This window comes from Pteropus alecto, unplaced genomic scaffold, assembly GCF_000325575.1.
Source record: "Pteropus alecto unplaced genomic scaffold, ASM32557v1 scaffold3, whole genome shotgun sequence".
In the NCBI taxonomy this organism is placed as follows: domain Eukaryota; kingdom Metazoa; phylum Chordata; class Mammalia; order Chiroptera; family Pteropodidae; genus Pteropus; species Pteropus alecto.
The window spans coordinates 17,424,971-17,438,491 of NW_006442484.1; the positions used below are offsets into that span (position 1 = coordinate 17,424,971).

Consider the following 13,521-nt stretch of genomic DNA (forward strand, 5'->3'; position numbering starts at 1 on the left):
TGTTTTTGGTTCTTACCACATAATTGTGTGTAGCTGTTATTCTTCCCATTTTACATATTAGGAATCTCATTAGGGCTGTATTAGGGCTTAGTTCAATAGTTTTAATAAGATTCCACAGCTAGTAAGCAGCAGAGAGAGAAGTCGAACACAGCCCACACTCAAAAGCTCATGCTCTTGACCACTGAACTATCCTTTCTCAAAATAAGGTCTGCAGAGCTTAGTCCTTAGAAGCAGTATGAAGAAATATGTCTAATAAATTAGAGAAAGATTGTAAGCTATAACCTGTACTCCCTGTCACAACTTCAACTTGGTAAGTCACGTTGGATATTAATCTATTAAAATACTGAAAGTTCTGAATTTAAGAAATCTATTACACTTTAAAAAATCCAACATCTTCCCAACGTAATCGATGATAAAACTTTTCTCTATAATACCAAACTGCAACACACCGTTTTGCTGTGATGTTGATTAACGATTCCCTGTTTAAAGAAAGATGTATAGAGCACTTACAAAGTCAAGGTCACTGTATTAAGCTTTGTTCACGAATGTAGCCTCTGCCCTTAAAGAGTGTAGAACCAAGTGAAGTATTAAGAGTGCAGAACATAAATGGACAAAATCTATAATGATGATTGTAATTGGATACAGAGAAGCTAATAGCCACACGGAAAATGATGACAGAGCAGTTCAGTGATTTTGATGAGCTGTTATCAACTGTTGATAATGGGTGACAATTAGTGCATGAGTGATAATGCAGTATCTGTAGCATAAGTATATTGTAATTTCCAATGACTTTGGTATCCTCTAATAAAGAAAAAAATTTTTAAATTTTGTTCAATCAAATGGCTTATGACCAGTAATGGAGCATAATAATTATATGCTATCCAATAAGACTTTAATGTCGGGAAGATGATTGTTACTATTAAGGTGTTAGATCCAGATCATGAGATGGATGTTGAATGTGTCAATGCTTTCTATGGGCTTAATAAAGAGACTCATATGCAGGCCAGACATTTCGCTCTATATATAAAAGATAATAATTCTGAGCAATTTCATTCTACCAATCCCAGGGAATCCTTGCATTCCACTTAAAGACGTGTGTGGGGGATGTGGGTGTGTGTGGGTATGTGGGTGTGTGGGTGTTTACCTAAAGGCCTACTTGAAAGTGTACATGCTTGAATTGTATTAGATAATGTCATGATTATAAAGTTATATCAGAATTGTACCATCTTATTAAAGATTTTAAAATATACATATGTTTCAAATAGATGGCTCTCTCAAGAATTTTATATTTTAGGTCAAATAGATCGAGAATTGAAAACCAAAGCCCTAAAAAGGTGAACTCAGTCAGGTGTTATGCAAAGTGCAACTTCCAAAATAAAACTAAAATCATGTAATGGAGAAAAGAATTGGGTGAGTCAATTGGTATGTAAGAGAGCAAAATTCTTCATCAAATCTTATCTTAAACATTCACCTTTTGAAATAAATTTTTTGGCAAAATCAGAATAATTGGCAATGTCAGACAAGGTGAGATTCAGAATTTTGCAGTGTTCTCTGCACCCACACATGAACTCATGACAACAAATGTGTATTATAGTGGGGCTTTTATTATTTTTTGAAGGACTGATGTCCTGTCCCTGAGGACATATTTTTCCAGTCCTTGGAACTGGATATGTATTTGCTAAAGGGTAATTGCTGAAAATTCAGATCTTACCTGGGGAAATTCTGGGATGATCAATGATCAATGACACATATCTTGTTGACTTATAAACCGCCAATTTTTGGAACAACTACCTGATAATTTTAGGTTTCGATTTAGCATATATAATCAGATCAGATAACTTTCATAATGTTCTTTCAAGAGCTCGGGCTTGTTTAAGGACTTTCAGTATTTGAGTCCTAAACAGAAGGTTAGTGTTTATACTTGTCTTATTGTAGTTTCCTTATGAAAGAAAGTCAGTTTCAAATAAGATCAGTGTGATTCTAGACTATTATTTTAACTTTCTTCCTATTCCTTATACAAAATTGGTTTTCTCTTGAATGATTATAGCAGACTAAAATGACCACAACAAAACAAGTTGACGACTCTCTGGAGAATATTTGCAAAGGTCAGTCTGAAACCATAAAGACAATTCTGTTATTCCAACAAGCCTAATCTATTCTAGGTACTGCTTCCTGGTCTTTAATTCCAGCATCAGCATATCTGACAAAGTATTGAGTGTTCTTATTCAGTGACATTTCATTTCATACAGAGATGAGGACTTGAAACTAGAAGAGTTGTTTTGAATGGCACTGACTTATCTGGTAGATTAAAGAGGGAATGAGCCTTTATCACAGTCTTTCTTAAGCCTTCCATGCAGATGGATGAAATTAAGATCTCCTAATATCAAGGCTTAGAAGCAGGGGGTTACTTACTAGGGATAAAATTCATAAGTGGAGAGTAGTGACATTGTGAAATTGAGGATTCTTTTGGTTGGAAATCTCAGGAACCCAACTCAAACTAATTTCAGATTAAAAACAATGGGAGATGTTTATTTGCCAACATATTCAGGAAATCCAAGGGCTGATCATGTTCTCTATTAGATCTAAGGACTAAAATAATGATGTTTTCGTCTTCTCTCTCCAATTTTTCTTTTTCTCTTACATTTAGTTTTGCTTATCTCTTTTTCGCTTTGTATGTTGACTTCATTCTAGCCCTGCCACAGACAAGCTTGTGTCTCATAATAAGAATGATGCCCATGAATACTTTGCAACCAATTTATAGTAGATAACCCTAAGAGAGGGACATATTTTCTTTCTCAGCAGTCATCAACCAATTTGCATAGAAAGAGCCCATTAGTTCTCCTTGGGGCTTATGTTTACCTCTTGGATAAGTCAATTTGCATTAAAGTAAGGAGCCTCACGATTAGCTAGGTGTAGTCATGTGCCTATCCTTCTGGCCAGGGGACTTGTGTAAACCCGACACTCAGTTTTGCAAGAAATAATAGGAAGAGGGACAGGTAGAATCTTAGTGATTAAAAATGAATTGGTCAGAAAAATACAACTGATTATTTCTGGCACCAGTTTACAGTGATCCCATTTTTGTTGACCATTAAATATAAGGCAGTCTACTCTCATAATCATGAATTTAGCTGGCAAAGGATTTATTGATAAATATTACTTTTAGAAATTGCACTGACTAATGATAAGACCATTCCCTACTTGAGTGCTTGTTTAAAAGAAAGCTGAGAAGTTGAACTAGGTCTCAAGGCATCACTGGAGATAACCAAAACATATACAGCACCAGCCCCAGACTGTGACGAAGTTTCAGTCCTGCCAAGATGTTTCCATTCAGAACCATTCAACAGAGGCAATGGCCTCCTCCTTTTTCTTTTATTTCCCCTAAAATAGCTACGTTGAAGGAAGGTTTTATTTAACATTGATCTGATTCTTCCGTCTTTCTAAGTATAGTAAAATTTAGCAGCTCAAGCAACTAACACTTTTTCTGGTAGATAGTAATGATTACAAGGTTACAATGTTACAACTGCTTTCTTATCACAGAACTTGCAGTTATATGAGAAACTGGATGCTTACTCTCCTTTATCTCACAAAGTGAGATAATCACAAATAGAATACTTAGGATTTTTAAATGCACAGCCTTCTTGCCAATAGATTTTTATCTTCCTCTGATTACTATAATACAGAAAATGTGAGATGTATTTTCTTCATAATGTAAAGTTAATCTGAATAGTTAAGTGGCAATATCAGGCCTGCTTTGGCATTTGAGGTATATTTGCAAATTGGTTAATTAACTGTGGGTATTTCTAACTTTTGACTTCACATACGAAATGTCCCTTTGTGTTCTGTATACCTGTGAAATGTTTACTCTCTGGTATTGTCCTTTTCAATTTTATGTGAGTTTATTTCATATTTTTGTATGAGTAAGTTCTCCTATGAATGAAAAGCAAACTGGAATTAAAGACCAGGAGGCAATTTTCTTATATCTATCGTCTTCTTTAGTTTTGTGTGTTTGGTTTTTTTTTTCATATATTATTTTAAAAGTACCCTTAACTACAATGAAAAACATAACAGAATATTTTTCTTTCATTTCTATAATTAAACTTGAAAACGTTTAGAAAAACATGTAATGGGGTTAGACTGGAAGGTAATCCTTTTTGGCTGAATGCTATTTACAAACAATTCTAGATTCAGTGACTTTCCCACAATCTTAATGCCTCTTGCCTGGGCCTTAATTTTAGGATTTCTTTCAGTTAGCATAAGAAATAAGAACATTCTAGCATATAACACATCTAAGAGGGAACTCAAAGTATTTTTTAAGAACAAATGAATATCCAAACCATCTTAGATGCTTGTCTATATATTAAAATCTTTTTAATGGTTTAATAAAAAACATTGCAGGTATTACATGAAAAAATTAAAACAAGATTTTGAAGTTAAACACAAGGTATCCTGTACTTGGCTCTTTGAAAATTGCAATTTATACAGCAAACTCAGATGTATAATCAATAATATATACCGGGAACCCTCTGTGCAACAAATTAATAAGGATTTTTTTCTTTGTCATGGACATTTTCAGGATGACTCCATTCTCTTTTACTTCTAGATAACATTTATGTCATAGGTCTAAAATGACCTTCACTTGCCTCTCATCCCAAATGCCAAGTGTTGGAGAACACAACTCACATTTAATATTAATTGCCACTTTACAATTAATATTAGTTCTTATACTTCTGATAATGGTGCCTGAATGTATTCTGTGAGAAATGAGGGTATGCACATTTTCTTTGGAAAGATGAAAAACTTGTTCGTGAATCCAACATAGCTCCTCTCAATAGAAGTGCTTGATGTAGTTTAAGATCATGATTTTAAATTTGTCTCTCTCGAAGGGGCAGTATTGTGAAAGTTGCAAGCCGCTGTTCACATATTGAGCTTATTGTAATGCTACAATAAGTAGTTTTCTTTTTTAATATTGCCTTTCACTGCATGTTTGTTGTTGTTCATGCACTTGGAGGATATTTGGCAATGGGTGCATACATACAGAAGAAGAAACTAATGAATTACATTGCATAATCATAATCTAGCAAAGGAAAGCACTGTGACAGAAATGACTCTCATCATATCACTCTGCTTTTCTCCAAAATACACATGCTCACATTCACAAGTCAATTTGCCTCAAGCTTTTAGGACAAGTACAGCCCTGTGCTGTCTCAGAAGAGAAACACAGCCAAAAGCCTAAGATAGTGCATGCCGTAAACATGCTCAATTCACTCAGCTGCAATTCATGGATGATGTTAACTACCCTAGCCATACAGGATGTTAACTCACTTTAAATGATTCCTTTTGGTGTGTGTGTGTATGTGTGTGTGTATGTGTGCGTGTGTGTGTGTATGTGTGTGCGCGCACATCTACAACTGTTGGAAAATACAATCACTTTTTAAAAGCAGACCCAAAGTTTACCTGGTTCACCTTAGAAGAGTTCCCAAAAGAAACCAAACTAATAATTAATCATTCCACTTTCTCTTCTTCCCAATCGGATGATTACCTAAACACCGTGCTTTATTTAATTCTTTCATTTTGGTCAATGCTTAATATTTTTGAGTCCATATTCAAATTTTATGATATTGTAGACAGATAATAGGTTTTGGCATCATACTGACATACATAGGAAAATAAAGCCAATGTATGCCACAATTTTTTAAGATGTTAAGAGTATGCTAAGTATTCAGTTTTGTACTCCCATATTGAAAGCAAAGATTGAAATATAAGTACTGATAGAATGAAAAATGTCTATAAAGAAAAACCAAACAAACCAGTTTCGTGGAAAGTTTATTGCTAATCTTTTTGTGTACTTTTTCTGACTATATGAATCAAACTTCATTTATATCACGGATTCTCATAAAACAAGCATTGAATAATGTGTGCAACAATGGTTCTTGTAACATGTCCAAAATATAAGATGGTAAATCTGTAGGTCTCTTTCTTTTAACTCATTTATTATCCATCAATATTTAATGAATAACTAACACATGCCAGATACATTGCTCAGAATTGATAATATAATGTTGAAGTCAAGGTCCCAACTTCAAAGAACATAAAGTGCTGTCTGGGTTACAAACAAAATAACAGATTGTTAAAAAAGTGATTTAGGTGCAATAATACAAGCAAATATAGCGTATGAAGAGCATGAGTGGAGTCTTAAGAAATTATAGGAAACATTCAATAGTAGCAATGATAAAACCTAGTCAAGCATGAAATTTTATATATTTTAGGCAATACTCTGTGAATGTTCACATAACTAATTTTTAAATAAAATTTTGGCATCAGAGATTTAATATTTTATTTTCTGGTAAAAAAAGTCCAGTCAAAATATTTGTTTTATTCAAATACTTTTTTAGTATCAAAATTGAATAGGCAGATACTTCTGCTTTGTCTACCTAAAACTTAAGGAATAGACAATGGAAAATATACTCATTGAATCATTCATTTATTCATTCCATAGACATTTATTGAGCACCACGAAGTGCTATAACTATTCTCTACTGGGATACATAAAACCAAATGCATAAAAAGCTGCAAATAAGTCTACAGCCATGCCACCATGAACAAGCCTGATCCTATCTGATCTGAGAAGCTAAGCAGGGTCCGGCCTGGTTAGTACTTGGATGGGAGACCACCTAGGAAGACCAGGTGCTGTAGGGGTAAAAAATAAAAAAAAATAAGGGATTGTAAGATAACAAGGTCCTTGCAGTCTGTGAGGTCTACCAAGTGTTGCCTCACCATAAAAAAAAAAAAAAAAAAAGTGCAAATAAGACAGTGGATGTCATCCACACACCAAAATAACTGCAGTAATTAAAAACATATTCTAGATTATAACTAGAAAATTTAACTATATTTTGCATTCATTAAGCAGAAAAATGAAAAAGAAAATATATTTAAACAACCATCATCACTACAAGAGAGAAAAGAACATTCCTCTACTGAGCAACACTGGACACAGATGGTCAAAAATATCTCCTTTGAATGATCAACCATCCAAATTAGTTTCTTAAATGACTGACTCAATTGCTTAGATCTGGAACAAATTCAATTAAATTGAAAATTAATTTGCTTATGAATGAATATTTTTCCCTCAAAAAAAACTGGGAGGAGGGGAAGCCTTATCTTCTTTATATAATTGTAAAATTAAAATCTGTAAAAGCGACAAAGATGTTGATTTATTATTACTTCTTCTCCTAGTGTCCATTTTAATTATAGTGTATAATTTTATTTTTATGTTGGTTTTAGCTATTTCAGATACTACTTTTTCTAAAAAAATGTTTTGGGGCCTAAATAGAAAATAAGGTATATATGGATGATTGCTCCTTGAGTTAAATGATGGAGAGAATACTTTGAATTTGGCCAGCATCATCAATGACATCCATGTTGTCAAATCTGTTGACAGCACATTTGTGATGTTGGTGATTTGTTCACACAACAGTTATGGTTTACTTCTTCCTCTGCCAGCTTTTTTTCCATTTTGTTTGTTTTCTTTTTTGTTTGATTCTCTTTTCTTTCTCTTTATCCTAGACTCTAAATGTAGGAATACCATAGGCCTTGGTCTAGCTAACTCTTGTCTTCTTTATCTATACTCTCTAACTAATCTCATCCAGGTCAGTGGCTTTAAAGATCATCTCTAACTGATAATTGCCAAAGTGTTTTTTTTTTTTCCTTCTCCAGTCTAGACCTCTTTAATGAAATCTAGGCCTATGTATCCAACTATCAATTTGACATATACACTTAACTGTCTAAAAAGAGGCTCAAATTTAATGTTTAAAAATAAACTTTTAATGGAAAATGTACCAAATCTGTTCCTAATCTTTCTGGTTGACTATCTCACTAGATAGATCTCCATTCTACCATTAGATCTGGCTACAAACCTTGATATCATACACGGCTGTTCTCCTTTTCTCACTTGAAGCTGACCTTTGAATGTGTCTTCGAATTATACACAAATGTGGCCCTTTTCATCACCTTCATTCCTCACGTTGTTAACAGCAGTAGCCTCTTAAAAAGTTTCCCTAAATCCATCCTTGTCCCCCATTATTTCTTCTTCCCACTTCATATAGTGTGATGCTAATACAATATACAGATCACTCCACTTCTTTTTCAAACCTTCAACTCTCTATGATGGTACCCCTGGATGCTTCAGCTTCCAGTTTACTTTATTTTCTTTTTAATTTTATTTTATTAAGTTTATTGGGGTGATATTTGTTAATAAAATTGTATAGATTACAAGTGTACAATTCAATAATATGTAATATGTGTATTGCATTGTGTGTTCACCATCTGAAGTTAAATTTCCTTTCATCACCATATATTTGACCCCCTACCCTTATCTACCTCTCCCCTCCCCCGCTTCCCTCTGGTAATCACTAAACTGTTGCCCATGTTCATAAGTCTTGTGTATCTGTCTTGTTCATTTCTTGCTTTCAGTTTTATATCTCACATATGAGTGAAATCATATGATTCTCAACTTTCTGTCTGACTTATTTCACTTAGCATGATAACGTCAAAATCCATCTGTGTTGTTACAAATGGCAGTATTTCATTTTTTCTTTTAGCTGAGTAATATTCCATTGTATATACATATCACATTTCTTTATCTAATCATCTATCAAAGGGCACTTTGGTAGTTTCTATGTCTTGGCCACCATAAATAATGCTGCAGTGAATATCAGGGTACATATATCTTTATAGATAAAGATTTTCAAAATTTGGGGGGAGATACCCAGAAGAAGAATTGCTAGGTCATATGGTAATTCTATTCTTAATTTTTCGAGGAATTTCCATACTGTTTTCATAGTGGCTGTATCAGTTTTTGACCAAGGAGCAAAAAAAAATATGACAGAGAAAGAAAAACCTCTTCAATAAATGGTGCTGGGAAAATTGGAAAGCCACATACAAAAGAATGAAACTAGACTGCTATCTGTCACCAAGTACCAAAATTAACTCAAAATGGATCAAAAACCTAAATATAAGACTTGAAACAATACATCACATAGGAAAACAAAAACAAAAACAAAAACAAAAACAGGTACTAAACTCATGGACCTTGGATTTAGAGAGAGTTTTATGAATTTGACCTCAAAAGCAAAGAAAGTAAAAGCAAAAATGAATTAATGGGACTATATCAAACTAAAAAACTTCTGAACAGCAAAAGAAACCAGCAACAAGACAAAGAGGCTAGCAACTGAATGAGAGAAGATATTTGCAAGCAATGCCTCTGATAAGGGCCTAATATTCAAAATATACAAACTCTTACAACTCAACAATTTTAAAAAAATCCAATTAAAAAATGGGCAGAGGACTTGAATAGACATACAAATGACCAAGAGACATATGAAAAGATACTCAATTTCAATAGCTATCAGGGAAATGCAAAGCAAAACCACAATGAGATATCACTCTGCACCTGCTAGAATGGCTGTCACCCAGTTAACTTTTTGAAAACTTCTCTTATCACTCTCCTCCAGACATCATCCTACTTGTTTGACCTTAAATGCGCTCACCTCAAACTCTTTGTGTATTTAATAACCTGGCTAGCAAGCTCTTCCCCATATTCATTCACTGTCTCTTCCTCAGTTTCTGTAGAGCTCTGCATAAATATCCCCTTTACAAAGAAACCTTTCCCAACCACTCCATACAAAAGTGTTCCTCATTTTTACTTTCTTTCTAATTATTACTACCTGATATATATTTATCTCTATCTCTTACCACTAGAATGTAAGCTCCGTGAGACAATACAGATTTTATTTACTATCTACAGTAGTGCACTAAAAAGTGTAAGCGCTAAAAATAAAACTTATTTGTTGAATAAATTAATTAATAAAAGTGTATTAAAATTTTATTGTCTTTTAGTCATATTAGTCCCATATAACAATATTTGTCATTTCCAAAATTTAGCAAGGGTGGGAGAGTTATATAAAGATATTCATAGTCTCTGATCTAAAGAAATAGTGATGTAGTGCAGGGTTAGCATATTAAGGCTTCCTGTCTGGGGTAGAAGCTTCATGGGGTGAAAACCCACACTGACAAAACCCCAGAAATGATTAATGGTGCTCACCTGTAACTCACAACCAGCAATTTCTCATAGCTCTGGTAAGCAACTCTGCTGACTCTCAGGAATATTCCCAGTAAGTAATAAATCACAAAAGTAATTAAAATGCCCTATTAGAGTTCAGTAAACTTCTTATATTCAACCCCACATCCAATTGTATAGAAAAATTATCGACTCAGATATAGAATCAGAAAATAGTACAAAGTCCTTCACATGAAGTATCATAAGATATGTTATTTTCATTTTTTTCATATATATTTTTAGTTTCTATATTCAAGAGTATGACCTTGACATAGGTTGACGTAGAAAAGTGTCGGGCATTGAATGATCAAAAAATAATCTACTCCCTTAAGGTGTAAATCTATCCCCTTAAAACTGGAAAATAAAACTTGATCCGAGTATCAGACTTACAATTGAGTCCAATGTCACCTTAGCCACAAATAAAGCTTTGGAAGGAAAGCACATTAACAGAGTTGACATGTTTCACGATGCTGGTGACAACGAAGTGTGTGAGGACAGAGAGTTTGTCAGAATTCTAAAAAAGGAGTAATGCTTTGTAAGTTTTCATTCTCTTTCTGTTTTTCCTCTCTTTTGTTCCCTCACAGTTTTCCCCATACAAACACTGTACAATTCCAGAAATTATGTGTTCTTCCTTCCATCATCAGGCCAATGCTCAATTGCTCTTTCAAGAGTACATACTTGCCTTGAAATATCTACTTTGCTGTCGGGTATTTGTGAGTCTTTTATAATTTTCTGTGTCTGTTTAATTCACTTATGTCCCCTGAGATGCATCCTATCTTTTGCTCCAGGAACAAGAACTGCCTGAGAGGAGAGGAGAGAAAAGAAAACTAGAGGAAGTCATTGTAAGGACACTGAACACCTGATTGTTGTATGGAAGGAAGTCTTTCTCCTATCACCTCAGAGTTAGGAAGTTTGCTGGAACCTCACTTATTACAGCCCTTGTTTATTGTGCCCCTCACTGGTCTCAAGTTATTCAAGGTGTCAAGATGTCTGTAATTACAAAGATTTCTCCCCTGATCTAGAGGAAGTTACTGAGCACAGAAGTGTATCAGTTACCTTCCCTGTCTTCCATCCAAATTCATCCTCCCCCATCTTACCACAAATTAATAAGAAGAAAGTTGGAGATATCTTTTATCATTTCAGGTCTCATTATAAAAACTGTGAAAGGATCAACTGCATAACGAGTGAAAAAATACCCTTTGAGATGCTGAAGAAAAGTGCTGTATTTATAGAAAATCCCATGTCATGACTTTTTTTCCCCTATAAAATACTCCATGCTGCCATAAAATAACCAAGATTTCAGTAAAAGTGTTTATTTTTTCTATACACCTCCTGAGGAATATTTTTAGATGCTTCAAACCTCTTCTTTTTCTCTTTTCTCTCCTTTTTATTTCTAGTTTGCCTATTTTAGTTCCTTCTTTAGAATTCTCATTAAAAGAAATTTCTTTTCCATTTGCAGTTTAATAACTAGGTCAATCAGACACAGGGTTAGAAAAGAAATTAGAGGTCACCAAAAGTATAGAAAAGAGAAAAAGCACTGGGGATCTTTAAAGTAAATGTTATTTTACAGTTCTTTATTATACATACTGGAAAAAATATTAAAGAGGCTAGAAGCACATTATGAATATATATACACACTCAGTGAATATATATTCAGTATCATATATATGATACTATATAATATACTCAGCATATTATATATACTTAAAAAGTAACAATGGTACAAACAGCTGGAAACAGCCCAACTGAAAAACAGCTAGAGAGTTTCTAAGATATATGATTTTAATCCCCTAAAGAAATTGTCTCTACAATTCATCTGCGCATCTTGGGTCTGCTCATTTTTTGGTCCTAAAGGTAAGTTCACAGCCTAAGTCGGCATGAAGAGAACAACCTCTGGGACTGAGTTGCTCATCTAATTGATGTGAACATTGAGCTTTAGGGAGTACCAAGGTGCCAATATAGGCACTGGAACAGGTAATTTGTTAAATGGCTCCTGGTGCTATGTTAATTTGTTTCACATCAGGAGCTTTTTCTCTGACAACGCAGCATGTAATATTCTCCTGGTTCACAAGGTTCTGGCCCTGAGGGAGGTAACCAAGCATGGTAAATCTGGCCACCTGGGGTGAAACGTAAAAGGGGAGAGGCCGAAAAAACTCTGGAGGTAGTTACCATTTAGTGTTAAGTATTCTTATTTGATATTGCCTGTGTGCTTATATCTAGCCATATGTTAACCTATATTTCAAACTTTCAGCAAAGATTTTTTGTTTATAAGCCTAACAGTTCCTTTTTGACTTCGACCCTGAAATATAAATTAATAATGTATTAATTTACATTACATATTATATGCTATATTAAATATATAATATTAAAATAATAATTTTCTTATTAGTAAACACGTTTGTAATAAAAATTATAATTTTCTTTTTAGTAGATGATTTTTGAGCACTCTAGTGCTCAAGTAAATAGGACATCTAAGATCACATGTGAAAAAAGTTTTCAGACAGTTTCTGTTGTCTGAATTCTTATCTTTATTTTGTAAATGGAGAAATTGAGGCTTACATAGCTATTAAGGGGTAAATCTGTAAACCTGAATTTTGACTCCAAATTCAGTGCTATTTCCAGCACACTTCTACATTTTTGAAGTAAAAAGACTACTTACTCTTAGAACAATAATACTTAGCAATAATTGTTGAATTGCAAGAGGGTGATTATAGCCATTGTTTGTGTTTAAGACACTGTTGTACAGTGGAAATGATTTGCAGTACAAATAATACTAGCCTGTTTATTTCCAATTCTTTGCTCTTCTATTAACATGTAGTGTGACAATGAAAAAATTACTCCACTTCTCTGGATCTAAATTTTTTTTTTTGTATAAAATCAGTAAAAATGTTGGTTTATACCCCTGAACACCAATGCTTTTAAATACCTGCTATGCCTTAGGCACAGTACTAGGCGCTAATATTGAAAGCTCCGAGGAATAAGGCACTATGCTCCTAAAAGTGCTTAAAATCTTACTAAAGGAATTAGATTAGATAAACTCTTAAATCTTTAGAGTCTAACAGTGCTCAGGATGCCACAATATGTGCTGTTCACCATTGGTAATTCAGACAGATTTTGGGGGAATTCAGAGAAAGTTTGACCAGAGGCATTGCCATCATTGCCATTCACACAAATACTCACCTTGCATTAGAATCATTTTTCATAGGTAGATTATAGCTACTTTCCAAAGCAGTTTATATGAGGGAGAAGGCCTTATCAGTGTTGAAAATGGACTGTGAGATGTAGCTGAAGGAAATGTATAGAAATGAGACTCTCGGGCAGAATCAGCAGGATGACTCAGACCAATATCCCTCTAAGTTTGTTTTCATTATGAATTTCTCTGCCACCGTTTTTCTCTGTCAGTGTGG

At 33.9% G+C, this 13,521-nt stretch overlaps 1 pseudogene; it reads left to right on the forward strand.

Annotated features, from left to right (window-relative positions):
• Positions 1 to 6,577: 6,577 nt before the first annotated feature.
• LOC112470694 lies at positions 6,578 to 6,696 on the forward strand (annotated as a pseudogene).
• The last annotated feature ends 6,825 nt before the right edge of the window (positions 6,697 to 13,521 follow it).